The 22,410-nt window shown below is 47.1% G+C and overlaps 9 non-coding genes and 1 pseudogene across 9 annotated transcripts; all 10 read right to left on the bottom strand.

The window, feature by feature from the left end:
* Positions 1-10,521: 10,521 nt before the first annotated feature.
* TRNAG-UCC (transfer RNA glycine (anticodon UCC)) lies at positions 10,522-10,593 on the bottom strand. Its single transcript has one exon. It is a non-coding gene; the product is annotated as a tRNA-Gly (tRNA).
* A 123-nt stretch (positions 10,594-10,716) lies between these two features.
* On the bottom strand, positions 10,717-10,788 carry TRNAG-UCC (transfer RNA glycine (anticodon UCC)). The gene has a single exon. It is a non-coding gene; the product is annotated as a tRNA-Gly (tRNA).
* Positions 10,789-10,912: 124 nt separating this feature from the next.
* TRNAG-UCC (transfer RNA glycine (anticodon UCC)) lies at positions 10,913-10,984 on the bottom strand. The gene has a single exon. It is a non-coding gene; the product is annotated as a tRNA-Gly (tRNA).
* Positions 10,985-11,067: 83 nt separating this feature from the next.
* LOC149328724 (uncharacterized) lies at positions 11,068-12,117 on the bottom strand (annotated as a pseudogene).
* Positions 12,118-17,223: 5,106 nt separating this feature from the next.
* On the bottom strand, positions 17,224-17,295 carry TRNAG-UCC (transfer RNA glycine (anticodon UCC)). The gene has a single exon. It is a non-coding gene; the product is annotated as a tRNA-Gly (tRNA).
* A 123-nt stretch (positions 17,296-17,418) lies between these two features.
* TRNAG-UCC (transfer RNA glycine (anticodon UCC)) lies at positions 17,419-17,490 on the bottom strand. Its single transcript has one exon. It is a non-coding gene; the product is annotated as a tRNA-Gly (tRNA).
* A 125-nt stretch (positions 17,491-17,615) lies between these two features.
* On the bottom strand, positions 17,616-17,687 carry TRNAG-UCC (transfer RNA glycine (anticodon UCC)). The gene has a single exon. It is a non-coding gene; the product is annotated as a tRNA-Gly (tRNA).
* A 125-nt stretch (positions 17,688-17,812) lies between these two features.
* On the bottom strand, positions 17,813-17,884 carry TRNAG-UCC (transfer RNA glycine (anticodon UCC)). Its single transcript has one exon. It is a non-coding gene; the product is annotated as a tRNA-Gly (tRNA).
* Positions 17,885-18,007: 123 nt separating this feature from the next.
* TRNAG-UCC (transfer RNA glycine (anticodon UCC)) lies at positions 18,008-18,079 on the bottom strand. The gene has a single exon. It is a non-coding gene; the product is annotated as a tRNA-Gly (tRNA).
* A 121-nt stretch (positions 18,080-18,200) lies between these two features.
* On the bottom strand, positions 18,201-18,272 carry TRNAG-UCC (transfer RNA glycine (anticodon UCC)). Its single transcript has one exon. It is a non-coding gene; the product is annotated as a tRNA-Gly (tRNA).
* Positions 18,273-22,410: the final 4,138 nt, after the last annotated feature.

Here is a 22,410-nt window from a genome sequence, read left to right as displayed (position 1 = left end):
TCTTATGTAATTCAAAGTTCCTTGGTAGGTAGCGCTGGTGCAGGCCAGAAGCGTATTTATATGCCTCGTTCTCGCTTCAATAAAGCAGTTGTCAGTAGCGCCTTTGTTCGTCGTGTCTTTCTGTCGTCCCGTATTTTGCGCTAAAATATGCCTCTGAAGCCTGAACACCAACTAGCCCAACATTTAACCCTTTTGAAACTTAAAGAGGGACACAAATTGCGCGAAGGCGCTAACGTTACTTGAGGCAAAAAAAATCGCTCTCCTATGCAAGTAAGTTTGAGAATATAAAAGCGAAGATCTGAAAGCTTTTCAGGGCCCTTGACAGTATTCATATCTGTCTTTCATCATATGACTTTCATCAGATATGACTTTCATCATATCTGAACCGACCCGCCGAAGCCCTACTCTCCTCCCCTCGTTCCCCCCGTACACTTCTTTTCCTTGCCCCACGTTTAGAATTACGAAGGCGCGTGCCACGTGTTGTCGCAAACACAGTGTCGCGAGGCATTTTATATTTCGCGCTCCGCGTAATACAGTTCTACAAGTCAATCTCAGACAATAAGCACGAAACCTGTGGCGCCGCAAATAGCATTGTGCGTGAGCTATCGTTTCGTCCAATCGCCCAGAAAGAACTTTGTGAAAGCTCGCAGATGCAGACGCCGTTACCCCGGCAGTTACTGCCGCAGCGAGTGCAGATCAACCTCCTTCTCCCCAGTTAACCGCGTATCCCACTGACGTAACTCCAAGATTTTTATTGCTTTTCGTAATCCCAACGCCTGTTGCCCCACCAGCTTATTTGACTTTTGAGGTCAGACACATTGCGGGGGCTGGCATGCCTTAAATGTCCATTGGAGGAATCTAAAAGCGCAGCGAACTGTCCGTCTGCCGCTAGCGCGATTCGCGACTGAACGCTTTTGCTCAACCACCCAACCACCCACGCAGCCAGGTTTTATGGCCTGTCTAAATCGGAATAGCATGTCTGTGACCGCACTCAGACCAATTAGTGTCCAGCGCAGTCATAGTACTTTACCTTTTCTGCCATGTTGTCTCAGCGGTTATGATGCTAGGCTCCTGACCCGAAAGATTCGGGTTCGATCCAGTCCAAGGCGGTTGCGTTTCGATGGAGGCGAAATGCTAGACACCTCTGTACTGTGCTACGCTATTACGCGTTAAGGAACCCCAGGTGGGCGGAACTATCCGAAGCCGTCTGCTATGAAGTTCGTCATTGCTCGAGTTGCTTTACGACGCTAGACCCCATAAACCGAACCAAATCAAACCTTTTACCTTTTCTATACCGACATCTTAGAGTGGTTATTTCTTTTTGTTCAAGTCGTCAACGTTTTTTGGGCGCATTAAAATGAACACCGAGACCGACTCCATCAAATTCCCGCTTAACTAAAAGTCAGTTCTTTGGATTTGTGTGTTTCTGCTCACATCGGTTCACTACCAAACGACATGTTTACTTCTGAGTTGCGTGGATGTGGAAATGCGACACTTTTTCTCGCCAGTTCGTAAAAACCCGCGTCGTTCATAAATACTTCGAGAGAATTATAGACTGCATAAAAGCGCTAGATTTTAATGGCAACGTGACCTAGCTTCACATATCCGAAACGAAAACGAAGCATTGACGTCGCCGCCATTTTGTTGCGGAAAAAACCACTGGCGGCGACACTTCCATTCAACTTTTCTGTTCATATCTGGCTTATAAAATGCGCCATTTTCAGTCAGAGCAGCCCGCTTGCCGTAATAATGTGGTAATTATTCTATATAGGCTAAGTACAGCCCAGAAAATGCCCAGCGAAACTACAGGCGCTAGTTTTGTGATCCCCATCTCTGTCCCACTACTTCTTCTTCTTCTTCTTCACCTCTTTATAATGGCACTGTCCCACTATTTCTGTGCTCCTTTTTCTCCTTCTCAACTATTTCGGTAACTTTTTAAACAAGTTCCCCTCGTCTTCTCTGCTCCCGGAAAAATATATATCATCCCAAAATACGCCTTGAAGAGGCAGAAGTGCAAGACAACTTGCGTTAGTTCTTGAACACGAATGCTAAGAACCCGCCAGAAAGCCCAAAATGAATCGAGAGCCAACATTACGAACTCCTCACTGCTTCAAAGATCTGAACGAACACCACAGAAGCAGTCTCCATCAGAGACCTGATTACTAAGCAAGAAACAATAAAAGCAGCCCTCGCACTCGATACACTGCGAAATATTAACCCATCATTATCAGATGAACTACGTCCACTGGTAGACGAAGGTCTCATCCGCACTCGTGCAATTACCTTGTCCAGTGCCAGCTGCGCCCACCATGTCACCGCAAACCTCGTAATCAGACCTGCTAACCTGACTCTCTTCATCTCTTGCTACGTTTGCCTTTTCTTGCGATCAACTCCACTAACCTTAATGACTAACGTTTATCTTGCCTTCGGATTACATGTCCTGCCTAACCCCACTTCTCGATTTTCACTAGAGTATCTTACCTGGCGCTGGTTCTCTCGCCCCTTTCGCTCCTTTCTTACCTCTGGACTTAACGTACTTTTTCCATTCTATAGCTGACACCGCTGTGCTCAATTTGAGCTCGAGCCTTCTCGTCAGCCTCCCTTTCTCTGCCCCACAGTGGAGACTCGCATGACAAAACTGTCCTGTAGTTTTCTCTTGAGGGATTCTCGTAAGCTGCTATTTGTAACGTGAAAGTGCATGTAAAATACACTACACCCCGTTTTTAGTCTTCTGGGCCTTACTTAAAATTCGATTAGGTAAAATTCTATTAAAAGTCTCCAAGGTACTGGTTTAAAATAAAAGCAGCGAAGCAACGCGCGGAATTCACTCAGCCGCCAGTGTACGTGTGCATGATGTCCGTGGTTATCCACAGGCTTTCTAGGGAGTCCGCTTGGGAGCCAGCGACAAATAGATTCCTTTTTTCGCTTGTCGGGAGTACGAAACACCACTCTAGTTTATGTAGGCTTCGTTCGAGAGCAGTAAAACAGAGTTCTTTCTCTGGCTCCAATATATCCTGTCTATCTAGAAAAATGGGCATCCCTGGCTGCTTCTGGACGGCAAAAAACTCTGTGGACTTGTTGCTCTGCCGCTAACATGGACGTCACTGAACACCAGGAGACGCATGCACTGACGATTCCTGACCCGCTCATCTGATACAACTGCGTATAAAATATTTCCAATGCCTTTATCCACATTTTGTGCACATGGAATCGCCTGTTGTATCGGAAATATTACGCTATCAATCTCAGAAGGTATTGACGAAATTACTTCGAAACTATTAAAGGAATACTCGGCACGTCTCTGAAGCATACTTATCTTTACTGTTCGCTTAATCACTTCACACAGGAAACATACCCAGCTACTAGAAAGTGGCGAAGGTTGTTCCGTTCTTCAAATCAGGTAGCAAATAATCGTCCCTTAACTAACATCCCATTTCTTTCACTAGTGTACCATGCAAAATCATGCAGCAAGTCATATTTTCCCACAAGATGCTTTTTCTTGATTAGAACTATGTTTTCCATCACTCTCAGCATGGATTGCGTAAGGGTTTGTCCTGCTAAAAACAATCAGCCATTTTCGTTCATCATCTGCATATAAATCTTGATTCTAACCTTCAAATCGACGCAATCTTTCTCGACTTCGTTAAAGCCTTTCACAAAATAGTGCAGGGTTTGACGGAATACCCTCTGGCGAGGAGCAAACATAGTGTAAATAACAAACATACACTCGCCAACAAATTCTTCACAAGTGAACACGACGTTTCAAGGCCGGTGCGGGTCCCTCGATCACATAGAGCGCTTCATAGAACGACAGTGGCTAATGTACGGTTAAACTAGCGTAGTGAGCGATTATAGACTTCTGGCAGATTACCACGTGTTCTATTAAGAGCATGCTTTGTGCAATTTATATGGAATGATTCCAAAAGGATGTGCGATGATAGATACTTCATCCTAATCAAGGGGATGTCCTGTTGGTTTGGTTTGGTTTATGGGGTTTAACTTCCCAAAGCGACTAAGGCTATGAGAGACGCCGTAGTGGAGGGCTCCGGAAATTTCGACCACCTGGGGTTCTTTAACGTGCACTGACATCGCACAGTACACGGGCCTCTAGAATTTCTCCTCCAAAGAAATTCTAGCCGCCGCGGCCGGGATCGAACCCGCGTCTTTTGGGTCAGCAGCCGAGCACCATAGCCGCTGAGCCACCGCGGCGGCTGTCCTGTTGATGCGTTGTGTTCCGCGAAAGCATTACATGCACAGCGGCCGCTCATGTCGTCATTTTGACGTTCTTTGAGCCTTCGTCTCAAGTTTCCAGCCTGCCTTGCCACATGTCCGCTTTCTCTCTCGCCACGTCTCTTCACTCCAGTGTGAGCTGTGATCGCGATAATAGTTCAGGAGCACACACCAAGGTAGCGCGTTGGCAAGCGAGACCACTGCAGTCGCAAAAAAACTTTCGGTGTAATGTCTCAGTACCCGTGCAAAAATCCAGAGCTTTTCTCCCAGTTGACCTCACTTCCAGTCTGGTCACAGAACTCTTCGACAACTGTCGTAACTTCAAGAATGCTGTCTCTGTTCGTGAAAAAGGCTGCTATGTCGTCCGCGTATGCAAAGAGTTTGACATGCACGGATTGCAGCTTTAAACGCGTGACATAATCACTGTTGAGAATGGTCAGGCATAACGGCTCGAGATACATTGCAAAAAGCAGCGGAGAAAGCGGGCACCCTTGCCTCACCGACGAGCGGACTGTCAGGCTGCCAGTAAGTTCGCCATTAACTACGATACGCGTCGTACAGTTTGCGTAAGTCATTTTCACACCTTCTACGATTACACTACCGAGGTTTGAATGTTAAAAGAGTAGAAAACTGAGCTAGTTGGTTCATACTTCTTGGTGGGAACAGCCGAAATAACAAAACGCGGACACAGAAAGGAATACAGAGAACGTAGACGAAGCTGACTGTCAACTAAAATTTTATTGGAAAACTCGCACTTTTTGTTTCCTTGTCAAAATTAACTTGCTTCTATCTCCCGAGGGGTTCACTTAAGAAGGAAATCTCTTTTCTTGATAGAGAGATGGATGGTGTACTAACGCACTGCTGTCCTGTTTCCCGTATCGCCATTGCTTCAAGGATCTCACGTGTCACTTGGTCTGCATACCTTTCCATGACTTGAACTTCATGCAACTTGGGCTCACACTTGCGCGCTTTTTTTGCCTTTTTTGTTTCCTTTACAATCTCTGCAATGCAGGGCTAGATTGCTGCTTGGGGCACCTGATAGCGATGATGCATGTTCTCTTATCCTATCATTGAGGCACCTTCCCGTCTGCCCTACATATTGTTTGCCGCAGGCCAGAGGGATATTATAAACCACACCTTTAACACACTCGCTGAGTCTTGTTCGGGTGCGATCTGGCATTGCTGCTTCTTTTGCCTGTTGACTCGAGCACACATGCTACTTGCCTTGTTCGGTGCAGAGCAAACAACCCGGACCCGTGCCTCTTGCCAATCTTCATGAGGTTGTGGGTCAATCCATGAACGTACGGAACCATTGCTACTTTCTCCCTTTCATTGCCTTCTTCAGGTCCACCTTTTCTTCCTTGCACTCTTTTTACTTTCCGCAGCAAGCCTTCAGCTACGCTGCTGAGCATCGAAACGGGGTAGTCCGCATTTTTTAGCCTATCAATCTGCCGCCGAAAACTTCTCTCCATCTGATGCTCACACGATTTCTTTAGAGCTGACAGGAGAGCAGCACTCGAAATTGCCCTTTTCACGGTCTTTGAATGGCTTGACGAAAAAGGGAGAAACTATTTATTCGCCCTAGGCTCGTACCTCCAAAATAGGTGTCCGGGTTGGAATTCAAGGCGTAAGTCCAGGAATTGCAGCGAATCTTTGGCTGGAAGCTCGTAGGTGAATTTCAACTCTGGGCAGATATGGCGAAAGGTCTCCAGAACGCTATCCTTGAGTCGCTCAAAGTCTGTTAAATCCTCTGTTCTGCACAGAACCAAGAAATCATCCACATAACGAAAAATCCGTGTGATGCGATTTTCTTTCCCAGATTCTTGTATTCTCTTCTCGCATGCAGCCCGGTACAGGTCACTGAGTAGTGGTGCTACTTTAGAGCCGATGCTGACCCCTCTTTTTTGGACCAACAGGGAATCCTCAATCCTCATGAGCGACGATTGTAGAGCCAGGATAGGCGCGCAGCAGCTCTAGGAACCCTTCCACCGACACTCCGGCCGAGTTTTGAAATGAAACGACTCCCTGCTCTTCAATGGTTTCTCTAAGTATGGTCATCAGTTTCTTGTGCGGAATTGAATAATACATTTCTTCGATGTCAATCGAGAACCCGTACATTTCGGTCGTTTTGAACCTTTTTATCTCAGACGTTACTTCTTCCGACTTCCATATTCTAAAAGGATCTTCTACCCTCAACAGGGAAAGTTGCCTGAACAGGTGCGCTGAAACCAATTTCTGCCACGTGTCTGATTCTGAAACGATGGCGCGGAAGGGGGTGCCGATTTTGTGTGTTTTTGCGTAGAAAAACACCGACAAGGTGCAATTCTTGGTAGATTCTACCTTGGTATACAATCGGCTCATATTATTCTGTTCAAGAAGCACCTTGACCCTTCTTTTAGCTTCCTTCAGTTCTTTCTTCTCGACCTTGCGGAAATTCATGTTGATGGCTTCTAATGCTCTTGTGTTGTAGCTGCCGGAATCAAGCACTACAAAGGCGCCCTCTTTATCTGAAAGACATAACTTTAAGTTATTCTTCTTAAGCTATTTTACAGTCTTTTCAAAACTATGCTTAGTGTCCGCGTTCCTTCGAACGGGACAAGACGTCTACACCTTCAGCCACAACCCGGCTAGCGTTCTCTTCATTCGCTCTTCTTGCGACACGTCTGAAAATGGCGAGCTTCTCTGCGGCGTGAAATTTTGGGGGTAAGGCAAATTTTGGACCAAGTTCCAGTACTTTTTTTGAAGGACGTGAAAGCTGCACAGCTCCTATTGTAACCGCTGGGTTCTTGCTTGTCGTAGCATGCTTCTTCTGGCCTTGCAAACGTATTTTCAAACTCGGTAGGAACCAAACATTCCACATGTGCTCCGTGCTAAACCTAGCTCTGGCCAAATAAAAACGATGACATTTTTCGTCATATCAAAAAAGTTGACGGTCAGCTTCGTCTACGTTCTGTGTGTTCCTTTCTGTGTCCGCGTTTTGTTATTTCGGCTGTTCCCACCAAGGAGGTTTGAATGCTCTAGAATGGAGAAAAGAATGCCGTGTGAAACGCGATCGAACGCTTTTGCCAAGTCTAGCTGTAGCATAGCAACCTGACTTCCAAGCGCGTCAACACATTCCAGTATTGTTCTTGCCACATGTATATTTGTGGCAATGCTGCGACCTCTGATGCCACAGGTTTGGCGTGGTCCAACTAATTTTTCGATTATGCTCTGCAGCCTTTTGGATAGAACCTTCATGTACACCTTCTAATCGACGTTGGCGAGACTGATAGGTCTATAGGAACCGACCAACATTCGTTTTTTTTTTGTCATCAAACTTTGCAATAAGAACAATGTGTGAAGTAGTGAACGACAACGGGACCTTTTTTCGTTCATAAGCTTCAGTTATGACATTCAGTAAAAACTGAGAAGCTTGGTTTTTAAAAGATTTATAGAAGCCAGCGTTCAGCCCATCTGGCCCAGGAGATTTCCCAGACAGTAGGTCATCTATTACCGTCTCAATCTCTTCCAAAGTAATAGGCAGCTCAAGACGCTTCTTAACATCGTCCTCTAGAGTTGGCATCAGTCGTAAAAAATTCTCTTCAAAGCCTTCAGTGCGCTCGCGCTAATTACTAAGAAGCTCAAAAAAGTGCTCCGTAATAGCGCGCTGAATACCTCTAGACTCGTTGACAATGTCCGCCTCGTGTCTTATTTGCAAGATTTCCTTCTGGCAAGCGTAGCGCTTTTCATCTGATAGCGCTCGCTTCGTAGGTGCTTCGCCTGCCCATAATCTGTCGTTCCTTCAGCGTACGACCGCCGCTGACATTTGACGTCTTTTATTTGTTACGCTACTCCTTTCTATTGCTTTAATCTTCACTCGTTCTTTGAAACTTTCCCATTCGACTGCAACGCTGTCTTCAGGCGCAGCTAGCGCACTGTCAAAGTCTTTCGTAATTTCCTTCACAAAATCTTCGTCATCTAAATGATTTTTGTTCAGCTTCCATAGATGCCAGTTAAAGCGTGATTTTCTTCCTTTCATTCCAAAAGTCGCACTCACAAGGCAGTGATCACTAAACGACACTGGCTTTACGTCGTATCCATTGCCGAGCGGCACGATATCAACCGATACATACAACCTGTCTAATCTTGCATGACTATCGCGCTGAAAATGCGTGTATTCAGAACGGGTTACGGCGGAAAACATATTTCCAACGTCTTCCAAGGAAAAGTCGCGAACAAAGGTATTCAACAGTTCCGCACTCTTTTCCTACAATGGTCTACATTCACGCGGTCAGCAGCAGCACACAAACAGTTGAAGTCTCCCATTAGAATCAAAACCTTGTCACAACTCATGTAAGGCTCAATGTAAGAAAAAACAACTGACGATCACTTTCAACATTAGGGGCATAAACGCAAACAGCGCGCCAAAGTAAATTTGAAAATGAAAAATTGACAACCAAGAGACGACCACTTTCACATGCAAGTACAGGCTCTACTACACTTATACCTAAAGTATTACGAATAAAAAGAAGGCATCCACCTTATGCACCGACACGCCACACATCGAAGTTTGCGCGAAAAGATGACATGCGGTCGGTCTGTTCTTCAGAATCTACCTTTGACTCTTGCACAGCTGTTAAGTCTAGTTCATTATCAAGCAGCAAGCGATTAAGTTGGCATTGCCGCCTTCGTTCTTCCAGCCCTCTAACATTCAAAATTGCGACACGCAATGGGGTTCCTAGTTTAATAGCCATGCGATTAAGCAAAGAAGAAACGCAATCCACTCCACAAGACACCTACCTCCTCAGTCGTGCGTGCGGCTCTCCTTGTTCCGCTGCGTTTGCACGCATATGCGGCCTCCCAACGATGCGTCTGGAAGGGCTATAAGCCCCTTCCCCACAGCAGCAGAGTCCCAGATGAGAACACACTACGTCGGACGACGCACAACCAACACTCCTGCCAACGAAACACATCAAAACTACGAAGGTGGTTTCTCCACCTGCCGTGTCGCAACTCCAACGTTCGGCCGCCGCTTAAAAGACGGACGTCGAGTCTCCACTGTTTTTGACGGTGGCTCGTCGCTGCTAACTCCGGCCTGCGGCTTCTCGCCGATGCTTTCCTCGTGGGACCTTTCGCAGCGGTTAGGACAGCCACTTCATCGCCGACTTCCATAGCGTCGGTATTTCGCGACTGCACGCTGCCTGGGGCTTGGAGCGTATGTTGTGGCGTGTCCACCGTTCTATCATCACCACCATGTTGGGACTCGTGCTCTACTTTTGGAGTAGATCATCATCTATGAGTCGCCGCTGCGGAGGCGGATGTCGTCTTCCTTACTAGAGGCGTCAACGTAGGCCCATCTTTTCTCGCTGGTTGCCCTGTTGTTTTGGCAGCCTCTTCCGCGTCCGCCTCGTCCATCAGGTGCTCCGAAGCATCTACACGCTTCCAGGAACGGCGATACTCGCGTAAGAATGGGAGCACTGACTGTCTTCATGGCCAAACAGTCGGCAGGTTCCGCACCGCGGGACCTTACACTCTCGACGAATGTGCCCCGTACTTCGGCAACGAAGACCCAACGGAGGCCTTCCTGGAACCACGACGACCGCAAACTCACCACCGATCTTCAGTTTGTGCGGCAAGTCGTCAAGTTTAACCCCTGCTTTCAACTTCAGCGTGACAAACCTGGTGGTCGAGCCCTTCTCTGACACGCCGTACACGTGCCAGCGCTCCCGAGTAACTTCGGACACCTTTCCACGGCGCAAGCGCGACCCGCACATCCTTGTCTGGCACGCTGTGCAGCAGCCAGTGAAGCTTGAGGCGCACATCTTGGTTGACCGGGTCAATCACCAGGCAGCGGCGTTTCTTCACAAGCAGCTCAGCGACGCCTGCAATCTTCTTCATCGCGTCCGCATCCTTCAAAGTGATGGCCCAAACGTGGCTCATGCCATACGCCCACAAGGCGATAACGTCTGGGAGCAGTGAATGCTGAGCCAACGCGTCACGGAAATCTTCAACCCGACACGGGCGGGCACTAATATTCGTGTGCAAAAAAAAACTGTATTTAAAACAAAACGCCCTGTAGAGAGACTTGGCAGTACAACCTGATAGTCGTTTTCCTGTTCCATGGCCCTGTTACCGCGGCCAGACATGGCCGCTGAAGCCGCTCCTGCGGAGCCCTGCATCCTGCGTCCGTTCACTGGCGTGGCCGGAAACAGAATCCTAAGGTATGCCCACTCGCAGCAGCCGTTCATTGCATGCGATCTTCTATAACGCTACTTCGGGGTAGTCCAGGCGAGAAAATAAAAAAAGAAATGATGCGTCGGCCGGGAATCGAACCCGGGTCAACTGCTTGGAAGGCAGCTATGCTAACCACTATACCACCGACGCCCGACGAGTGCCCCACATTTTACGCCGGGTTTTACTCTATGCCCACTCGCAGCAGCCGTTCATAGCATGCGATCTTCTATAACGCTACTTCGGGGTAGTCAAGGCGAGAAAATAAAAAAATGATGCGTCGGCCGGGAATCGAACCCGGGTCAACTGCTTGGAAGGCAGCTATGCTAACCACTATACTACCGACGCCCGACGAGTGCCCCGCATTTTACGCCGGGTTTTACGCTATGCCCACTCGCAGCAGCCGTTCATAGCATGCGATCTTCTATAACGCTACTTCGGGGTAGTCAAGGCGAGAAAATAAAAAAAATGATGCGCCGGCCGGGAATCGAACCCGGGTCAACTGCTTGGAAGGCAGCTATGCTAACCACTATACCACCGACGCCTTTTTTTGTCTTTATTACCGGTGTCATGACACTCAATATACAGTCAAAACACACCAGCCTGACTTCGGTTGGCGGAATACAGTCAAAATTTCTTCAGACACACCATTCCTCCATATACATTAACCCACTTAGGGGGTTCGGGTAACGCCTGATAGACTTCTCTCCTGTAGACCATATGCTGTATAAAATTTTCGCGTACAGACCGAACATTAACATCTGCATGGCGGACTGCCATTCTGGTTTGCCACAGACTGTGGAGGCCCAGTAGCATGAACATATCAAAGGGAATGCCTTCATCACACTTGACTGGGAGAAACCGGATCCCGTATGGCGTTATTGGAAGTTGTTTCTTTAGAGTTCGCTGCAGTATGTCCCAATGGAATATAGGGTCCCAACAGTCAATAAATACGTGTTCAATAGTTTGTTTTTTTGCAGAGTAAGCAGTTAATTGTCCAGGGTTCAAATATCCCTTTCTGATCTAGCCATGCTTTTACGGGTAGTGTGTTCGTGTGCAGCTTAAAGAAAAATGATTTCACTGAAGGTCTTACCGGCATTTTTTTAACCCGTTTTAAAACGTTCTTTCCTGGGCCCCCACAGTAAACAGACCTGTACATTGGTGTCGGCAGTAGATTTTCAATTAAGTCTGCATACAGTTGCTTTTTTTGTAACAGAGCATAGGTAATCCATGGAAAACCTTGAATGCAACATGCGGAGGGAAATAACAATTTCATGGAAGTAACCAGTCACACGGCGACATCTTATATCACTTGTAGTCACAATAAATTCAGGAAGCCCTTTCGCAAGTCGAACTTGTATGACTGTGCGCAAAAAACTGTCGCTTTGGTCGCGCAGAAAAAAAGAAACGTGACACAATCTGCCTAATAAACAAATGAGAAAGACCCAGGCCTCCATCGCGGACTGAGCGGAAAAGGTTTGTACGACTCACCCTCTCCCAAGTTGAGCCCCATATGAACACAGCAAAAACCCGATGCATTTTCTGCACATTTGCGCGGTTCATACACAGCACTTGCAACACATACCAAACTTTGGCAATCAAGAACAAATTGCAAGCAGAGGCACGCGCAAACATTGAAAGGCCGCGACCCTGCCAGTTTCCCGTCCTCTCCTTCATTCTCTCCGTTGCATCACTCCAGTACCTTGCGGGTTCCTGATAGTGCTCGAATGGCACACCAAGATACGTCGTAGGTGTGCCTGTCCATGTCGTACAAGCAAACCTTTCTGGCATGATGTCCCAGTTACCATGCCATATACCAACACTTTTTTCCCAGTTTATCTCTGAGCCCGTCAGCTTACAGAAAGCCTTAGCGAGGTTGACCACTTCCAACACACTCTCGCGATCTTGACAGAATACGGCTATGTCGTCAGCGTACGCCAACAGTTTTACCTAAGTAGAATGCATTCTGAAACCTCGTATTGCTGTTTGACGAATCACTGCTAAACAAAAAGGTTCGACATATATAGCAAACAGAAGAGGAGACCGTGGACATCCTTGTCTTACTGAAGATTGCACTAGAACCCTTTCCGTTAGTGACTTATTTATTATGAGCTGGGTACAACAATCGTGATAGGCCATCATTACACTGTCTAAAATTGTGCTGCCTACATTTGCATGCTTCAATATGCAGAAGAGGACTTCGTGTGACTCTCTGTCGAAAGCTTTAGCCAAATCGAGTTGCAACATGGCAACTTGGCCGTCCATGTCGTCGCAGCATTCTAACACATTTCTGGCTACGTGAGTGTTCGTGAAGATTGCTTCCGCATGTTTGATGCGGCCCAACTAAGTGCTTGATCACACCTTGCACCCGCTTCGCGAGCACTTTCATAAACACTTTGTAATCGGTGTTCGTAAGGCTGATAGGCCTGTATGAACCTACTGACAGCAGCTTGTCACGATCATCCGTCTTAGGAATCAAGACGATATGAGCAGCTCTGAAGGACGGTGGCACCCGCCTTGTTTTATACGCCTCATTGATAACGCGATGCAACACACATGCTAGTTGATGGGCGAACGCTTTGTAAAATGTGGCTCCTAAGCCATCTGGTCCAGGGGACTTTCCTGCCGGCAGTTCGCCGATAGCGGCCTCGATTTTGCGGACACTTATCTCTTCCTCAAGACTGTCTCTGACGTCATCTGCTATCTTTGGCATACCAGTCATGAATTCCGTGATGAAAGTGTCGTTGACACGAGTAACGTTGCTAAACAACTCGCGATAATATTCCACGAACGCCTGCTCTATCTTTTCCTGCTCACCCGTCACCTCGTTCTTATAGCGGATCTGTTTGATTTCATTTTTTGATGCATACCTTTTCTCGTCAGTAAGAGTGCGTTTATTCGGTGCTTCCCCAAGCCATAATCGTTCGCCTCGCGCACGAATCATGGCTGCCTTATATCTTTCATTGTCTATCACCTCAAGTTCACTTTTGGTTATTCTTATTTCGTCTGCCACTTTTTCAGGCTCCAAACTTACAGCGTTTAACAAGTATTCTAGCTGGCGCTGCAGAGCTTTTTCATTCTTCATCTCATTTCGACGCTTGATGCTTGCTCTTTCAATCGCAGCCATTTTAACTTCATTTTTAAATTGTTCCCAGGCAGCCGAGTAATTTTCGGGCTCATCATTCACAAGCCGCCCTAGTTTTCCTTCAACTCCTTTAACAAAGGGTTCATCATTGAGCAATTTAGCGTTCAACTTCCACAGGTGCCAGTTAAATCGTGGCTGCTTTTGCTTATTGCCAGTGACGAAACTTACGAGGCTGTGATCAGAGAATGAAACGGGTATCACATTGTAGCTATTGCAGTGGGGGATTAGAGCTACGGACACGTAAACTCTGTCAAGCCTTGCTTGACTCCCTTGCTGGGCGTGAGTGAATTGTGGCCGCCCGCCGCTTGTTATTGTGTGACCTACATCCTCCAAGTTATAGTCATCCACCAAGGACCTAAGTAAGTCGGCGCTTCGATCATGTACGTAGGCCACTTCCGATCTATCCTCCGAAAAGCATACACAATTAAAGTCTCCCAGCAGAATAACATTTCTTTCACAAGACAGATACTGATTAAGTTGCTCAAAGAAATTACATCTCTCATTGACATTGTTGGGGGCATAGACACAAACCAGACGCCACTTTTCCCCCGTCAACGAAAAGTCCAAGACGACGAGGCGACCATTTTCAGACACAGTAATCATTTCCTCAATAATCCCCACACTTTTGCGTATCAATACAGCACAGCCGGCAGATCTTCCTACGGCATGGCATACACTGACATTATAACACGTTGTGAAAGGTGACACCATACGATCAGTCTGCTCTTGTTCTTCCACCTTTGTTTCTTGTACCGCAATTAGGTCTAGCTCGTTTTCCATGCAAAGGCGGCTAAGCTGGTATTGCCGTCGTCTTGCAGCTAAGCCTCTGACATTAATTGCCGCTATGCGTAGGGAAGAATTTAAGTTATTCGCCATTTTGAATCAAGTAAATCAAGCAGAAAGATACGAATGGTGTCATTACAAACATTACTGGCACTGTTCTATCAATTCTAAGGTGAAAAATTACAAAATGACACAGTATAACCAAGTCCAGTGAAATCTTCAACCGTACCTCGAATGTGTTGCTCGAAGTTTCCGTTGTTTCTTCCATTTCGAATCAGAAGAAATCCGGCACCTTCGACGTCACCAAGCTTGTCCGCTAAGTGGGCGTTACCGCCGAACTTCTATCCGGCGGGATGTTCGGTTTCGGGCGTAGCGTCGCCCGTCGCACCCTCGGCGTCTTTGGCGGGGGTTCATCGTTATTCGGCTCGTTTGGTTGTCCATCCTGGGTAGCTAACTCATCATGAGTTCTCTTCACCACCACACTTGTGCCTTTCTCGCTCGCGTCCATTGCCTCAGCATCGTCTGTTGGAATTGTTCCGCCGTGCGAGCTTAGAGAGCTTGCACCCGCAGACGCGTTCGACGTAGCGTGCTCCGGTTTAGAAGTAGTGGGAGACGCAGAATCACTGGCCTTGGCCTTGTGGTCATCTCCGGACTTCTGTTCTGGAGACTTCGCGTCCTCGCCACTCTTCTCCTCTGCTCTTTTCAAAGATTCCTCAACTTCGGCTTCATCCATCAACAGGTAAATTGTAAATTGGTTTTTTGAGGAAAGGAAATGGCGCAGTATCTGTCTCACGTATATCGGCGGACACCTGAACCGCGCCGTAAGGGAAGGGAGGAAGGTAGGAGTGAAAGAAGAAAGAGAGAAAGAGGTGCCGTAGTGGAGGTCTCCGGAATAATTTCGACCACCTGGCGATCTTTAACGTGCACTGACATCGCACAGCACACGGGCGCCTCTTGCGTTTCGCCTCCATCGAAACGCGGCCGCCGCGGTCGGGTTCGAACCCGGGTACTCCGGCTCGGTAGTCGAGCGCCTTACCACTGAGCCACCGCGGCGGGTATCCATCAACAGGTCGTTGACGTCTAATTCCCTCGTAGCTTTCTGCGTGACAGAGGCATATGTCTTCTCGCACTGCTCTTCTCCGTGGCCGTATCGGTGGCATAGTGCGCAGCGTGGCACGCGGCAGTCACGTCGAATGTGGCCGGTATTGCGACAGCGCAAGCATAGCGGGGCCCTGCCGGGCAGCGTGTTCGCCAAATGCAGCCGGTACAGCCAGCGATGACAGCGCCGCCCACCGGCAGGTAGCAGCCACATTAAGGCTGGTTATAAATATTCATTCAGAACGACGGCTTGACATCGCCGCTATGGCGCAGTGAAAGAAACACCGACCTTGGCAGTGAAATTACACCGTACACTATTAGATTTCTGCCTGTTGACAAAAGCTCTGTTGTGCCTTATGATCTGTTTATGTTAATGGGACTATTCAGTCTTTGGAAAAGCCGTATGATGGACAGACATGCCGAGCCACCAAGATCGTCCAAATCTGTGTTTCGTGAGCAGTGTGCTTTGGTGAGGAGTGTATATGCTGCACGCGAAGAACCTCCAAGCTGGCTGCCGTGCCTAGATGCATGTGTGTGCCTCCCTGGATTTTGATGTTTTGATGGGGATGCAGTGTTGAGTTAGGGCAATGGCGGGCTCCTATTAAGCAGCCCGGCAACTTGAGACGCGATCTAGTCTGATTGAAGTTTTCCTCCTTTCTACGGATGTTCTTCCATGCAATAAAGGAAAAAAAAAAAGCCGCTATGGCGCAGTGGATTAGAGCCACGTGTTGCGTATGGAAGGTCGGCCGTTCGACTCCGCTCTCTGTACTGTGATTTTATTGTTTTTTTAATTTCATTTTTTTTTCCTTTTTTTTCCTTTTAGGTCGCAAATCGTGATGCTTAGTGGCATATAACGCCGTTTAAGAGGATTTATTATCCCTTTTAGGTAAGCCGTTGTGACAATCTTCAGTCACCGTGATCAATTCACCGTGGTTTCAAGCCATGTGGCTGTACAGGCTGCAGTTGGCGAATACGCTGCCGGGCACCACCACAAGCGCCAGTTCACCTGCAACACGGATCTGATGTGGCAAGTCGTCCACCGTCACGCCCGTCTTCAAATTTAAGGCCACCAAGCGCGTCGAGAACGCTTTGTCTTGCACACCTTGAGCACGCCACCGTTCCCGGGAGACGTCCGTCACTCTTCCGTACGGCAAGAGCGCCACACGTATGTCGTCGTCCAGTACGTTGTGAAGCATCCAGTGAAGCTTGATACGCAAGGCTTGGTTGTTAGGGTCTATCACAACGCACCGCCTTTCCTTCACAATCAATTCCTTCAAAGCCAAAAGCTTTTGCACGCCGTCTCCGTTTTTGAAGGTTACAGCCCATACATGACTCATCTGATACGCCCCCAGGGCAATAACTTCAGACAGCAGGCCTAGGCCAGCCAGGGTGTCACGGAAGTCTTCCACACGATATGGCCTTTCACGCACATCGGCATGCAAAAAAAAAGTGTTTAAAACAACTCGCCCTGTAGGTAGCTGAGGCAAAAGCACTTGATAATCCCGGTCATCGGACCCAGAAATCCTGTTACCGCGGCCCTGCTGGGCCGCTGAAGCCGCTCCTACGGAGCCCATGACACACACGTCCGTTCGCTTCGACGTCCGGAAATGGAATCCACTATACCACCGACGCCCGACGAGTGCCCCGCATGTTACGCCGGGTTTTACGCAATGCCCACTCGCAGCAGCCGTTCATAGCATGCGATCTTCTATAACGCTACTTCGGGGTAGTCAAGGCGAGAAAATAAAAAAAAATGATGCGTCGGCCGGGAATCGAACCCAGGTCAACTGCTTGGAAGGCAGCTATGCTAACCACTATACCACCGACGCCCGACGAGTGCCCCGCATTTTACGCCGGGTTTTACGCTATGCCCACTCGCAGCAGCCGTTCATAGCATGCGATCTTCTATAACGCTACTTCGGGGTAGTCAAGGCGAGAAAATAAAAAAGTGATGCGTCGGCCGGGAATCGAACCCGGGTCAACTGCTTGGAAGGCAGCTATGCCAACTACTATACCACCGACGCCCGACGGGTACCCCGCATTTTACGCCGGGTTTTACGCTATGCCCACTAGAAGCAGCCGTTCATAGCATGCGATCTTCTATAACGCTACTTCGGGGTAGTCAAGGCGAGAAAATAAAAAAAAATGATGCGTCGGCCGGGAATCGAACCCGGGTCAACTGCTTGGAAGGCAGCTATGTTAAACACTATACCACCGACGCCCGACGGGTACCCCGTATTTTACGCCGGGTTTTACGCTATGCCCACTAGAAGCAGCCGTTCATAGCATGCGATCTTCTATAACGCTACTTCGGGGTAGTCAAGGCGAGAAAATAAAAAAAAATGATGCGTCGGCCGGGAATCGAACCCGGGTCAACTGCTTGGAAGGCAGCTATGCTAACCACTATACCACCGACGCCCGACGGGTACCCCGTATTTTACGCCGGGTTTTACGCTATGCCCACTAGAAGCAGCCGTTCATAGCATGCGATCTTCTATAACGCTACTTCGGGGTAGTCAAGGCGAGAAAATAAAAAAGTGATGCGTCGGCCGGGAATCGAACCCGGGTCAACTGCTTGGAAGGCAGCTATGCCAACTACTATACCACCGACGCCCGACGGGTACCCCGTATTTTACGCCGGGTTTTACGCTATGCCCACTAGAAGCAGCCGTTCATAGCATGCGATCTTCCATAACGCTACTTCGGGGTAGTCAAGGCGAGAAAAAAAAAATGATGCGTCGGCCGGGAATCGAACCCGGGTCAACTGCTTGGAAGGCAGCTATGCTAACCACTATACCACCGACTCCCGACGGGTACCCCGCATTTTACGCCATGTTTTACGCTATGCCCACTCGGAGCAGCCGTGTTTGCGGACGAGCAACAATAGGCGCATTGACCACCGCAGGCAGCCCGTCCACGCTGTTTCAACCCGACAGCGCAGCTGCATCGAGGTATAAATACAATGTACAATGACAAGCCGTGTTCCCTTTTGGAACGCGAGTGACAATAGGAATTACCTCGTGGCACGGCTTCCATTGACGAGGTACGCGGAAACTCTCGTTTGCTATAAATAATAAACGGAACGGAGGAATGCAATATGACCGCATAAAAGTACTGAGCGGAAAGAGGAAAGCATGACAATGACATTGAATGTTTAAGAGCGCGCTCTCCAGCATTCAATTTTATATACTACTACTTTGTTTGTCATGCATTTTTGTATTATTTGGATTACCTGGCGTTAATTTCACGTCAAACTTCTTTTCGTTTTATTTCTATGCTGTTTTTTTATGTTCAGATGCTTTTGTATGACCGCTTTACACCACTGCCTCTTCCTCCACTTATGTAATGTCCCGAACGGGATCTTTAAGGGTACAATAAACAGTGGTGATGATGATGGTGATGGGATTTTTTTCCCCCAACAGGCTAATATAATACTTGTTTGTCATTTACGGAGAAGCACTGAAAGATGCTACAAAAGCTAAATATTCCCCAGGGACAAATATTGTGTTCGCACTAAGAAAGGAAGTTGAATAGCAATAATGCGATTTGCCCGTAAGGCAAGCGGCGACTGGCTTGATCTCCGGGATAAGTAATATGTTGGGAGCAAAGAAGAGTTTACAAATATTAGGTTCCCTAGGCGTCGCACAAATTATGACGGGCCTAGCTTTCAGGATCAGCTGAAATTTACCCCCGAAAAGCAATGCTCCTTAGGCAAAATTATTTGCTGTTTGTTCGGTTTTGCTTGGAAAAGCAACAAGCAAGTCGATAAAACTTTTAAAGAAATTTTGTTAACACTATCATTGCTTTTGAAGCCTTAGAAAAACACAGTATGCGGCAGGATACTGTTTCCTCATATTGCTTCCGGAAGCAATGCACGTTATACTTCCCTGAGGTGCTGTCTGGCAAAAGTCATCAAAATTTAAAACTATAGGCCCCTTGTATTTTATTCTTAGCACAGGAATAAAGGCATTCCGCGTATAGAATAGTTTAGTTGAGAGTGTTGATTAGGAGCAAGACACATAAGTGGATGTTGGTGCCTTTTCCCGTGTATGCATCAAGTTAACTTCTTCTCTGCTGGAGGGGGTTAAAAAGTACCGCCATCTCCGAAATTAACCAACTAGAGACGTTAAACGCGTTTATTTCAAACTGGCGGGCTTCCCTCGTCTAGTATACATATAAATTTGCAACTCAGCTTACAGCAGCCAGCAGTTAGTGACTTATTATAATGGTTTGCTGTTTCACATTCCAGCAGCATTTTGTGCTAACCACCGCGGTTTGTACTTTCTCATTGTAGCATTCACGACTCGCTCTTTCGTTTCCATACAGTTGTTCAGTTGTCCCTTCTGTAACGGTGCAGGCAAATGTCATTGCTTATTTAGCTGTCGATTGCTAATGGAGTCGCAAGTCAGAGTTACGAATGGTAGAAAAAAGGACAACGATCTTAGAAATGTGTCCTTAAAAAATAAGGCCTTTTAAACTTTTCGGGCAGCAGCTAAATGTTCAACCATCCAGATATATAAGGTACGTTAACACACTAAAACGATAACCTAAGCGATAAACTAACACAATTCCATTATAGGGCTGTCAAGCGGAAATGGCGATCGCTGTTATATGTGGCCACCTTTAATATAACAAGATTAGTCAATTTTAGTTAGGTGACGGGAAGCCCGAAAAAAAATTATAAATGAAAATTCTCTCCCGCACCGTTTATAGCGCAACGGCCAACTTATAAATTAGTGATTTATAGACCATATCTTTTTTAATTACCTTTTGCTTCTGAGATTACTGTGCTACAGCTTTGCTTTCTGCGCTTACACATGAGTGAGCGCGATAGGTTTTAAGCTATTCGGTATCGTTGTGTATACTAAAGGTTACTTTTATTTTGCTTCATATTACAATGCCAGTTTTCGTTCTTTTACACGCAGTATTCAATCAGCCACCTGTGAGAGACGCGAATAGTAAATAACGCTGATCTAGAGTATTTCTGTCCATACTAATGTAGCTTGATGTTCGCATCCAGAAAAACTTTTCATAAGCTGCACGAAAGGTCTGCCCTGTCCGGATGTGCTTGCAATATTGACGCCCGTAACTGTTGAGGACCAGATGTTCACAGAAATATCTGATTATTGTGCGTTACATATATAGCTGTATAACCTCGTTAGCAGGTAAGATAACGCTAAAGCTTGTGATCACATGATAACTGATGTCAGGGCGCAGGAACTTCGGTTTTCATAAGCGCACTTGATTGATCTTTGGGAAATTTCAAGTAAAAAAAATATCGGACGTTTTAGCTCCTTGCCTTTTCTGACACTGGTATCTAATGGCGATAAAACTTCATTTCCTATTACTCTCAAGGGGGATCAGAAATAGTACGTCCTCCTACACCGAGAAGTGTGTATTTTAGTAGTTAAATGGTTGCGGCGAATAGCACTCGAAAGGAACTGTAAGTCTTACGTTCGTTCTTTTGTTGTATTATTGAAGAACAATGCTGAACGTGAGACTTAGCTGCAGTGAAAATCTGCCACTATCTATGCGCAGCGCCTCATCATTTTGTGGCTCTCAGGCCCAATTCAATTCAAGCCCAATTCAAGCAGATAGAAAGCAAGGAACGCCTTTGGGCCAGTTCTCTGTTGTCCGTATTGAACACGTACATTTTGACGGCTAAGCCCGAAGTTCGCTCTATTCTAAAACGTTTCCAAACACCCTAGCGAGCGGTTAAGAAGCCGAGCTTGTGGCTGCGGCTTCTAAGCCTAACCTAATGCGATCTCCTCATGATTATTCTGACTGCGCCCACTGCAGGGCAAAGACCTCTCCCATTTCTCTGCAGTTAACCATGTCATTTGCCAGCTGCGGCCACTGTATCCGCGCAAACATGACATGAATGAAACATGACCGCAAGAAAGTTTAGTTTGTGAGTTTAACCTCCCAAAGCTACTCAGGCTATGAGGGACGCCGTAGTGAAGGGCTCCGGAAATTTCGACCACCTGGGGTTCTTTAACGTGCACTGGCTCCGCACAGTACAGGGGCGTCTACAATTTCGTCTCCATCGAAATGCGACCGCCACGGCCGGGATCTAACCTTCCTCTTTCGGGTCAGCAGCCGAGCACCATAACCACTGAGTCACCGCGGCGGCCGTTCACGGGTTTCCTTTTACTCTGAGTAGTAATATCAAAAGTTATGAACAAATCATTCCAAAAATCTCTTCTGGAGCGAAAGCTCTACTACTCGATGTGCAACTCAATTTCGCCTGGCTCTGCGCGTTTGACCTTGAAGCCTGACCAAGGTCAGCACTATGCACACATCCCCAAGACTAACAATGTACGACTATGTTTTGCTGCCCATAGCCATGATATGTGTGTATGGTTCGGTCAAAGCTAATGACCACCAACTACATGACCGATGACCAGTGGTCACTTAACCTTTGACTTTGGCCTTTGACCTTGACCTTTACAGCTGAGATTCGCATCGCCAGATGTGACGGCATGTGGCGACATAGCAATGACGTCGCACCATTCTTCGCTACAAATACCACCGGATTCGCTTTCGCTCGTCCACTAAACTCAGCCAGGTTGAACCTCAGCCAATTTTTTAAAACAAAATGTAACTGTCTTATAAGTAATCGGCGTGACGAGTGCAAAGTAAATCTTTCACTAAATTATTTATGCACATAGAGCATAAAAAGTGTCAAGGTTTGATGTGTCGCGGCAGCTTGCACTCATTGTGAAATTCACCAAAAAAAAACAATGAGTGCACTGCCATAAGTCCTTGAACAAATATGAGCAATGGAATGAAGGATGATCGTCCCATATGTGCCGAGAGGAGGCTCACTCAGTAGAGTGTTATGAGAAAACAAAGGGGTGAAAAGATGTATAGGGAGGAGGGAACGGTTGTAGCATACCCTTGCACTGTTTATGCGCTGGTATTGTTCATTGGCGACGGATGTA

This window comes from Amblyomma mixtum, chromosome 9 (genome assembly GCF_055824585.1).
Source record: "Amblyomma mixtum isolate Tamu chromosome 9, ASM5582458v1, whole genome shotgun sequence".
Taxonomy (NCBI): Eukaryota; Metazoa; Arthropoda; class Arachnida; order Ixodida; family Ixodidae; genus Amblyomma; species Amblyomma mixtum.
Note: the sequence above shows the minus strand (reverse complement) of the source record. Positions and strands in the feature narration are given on the sequence as shown.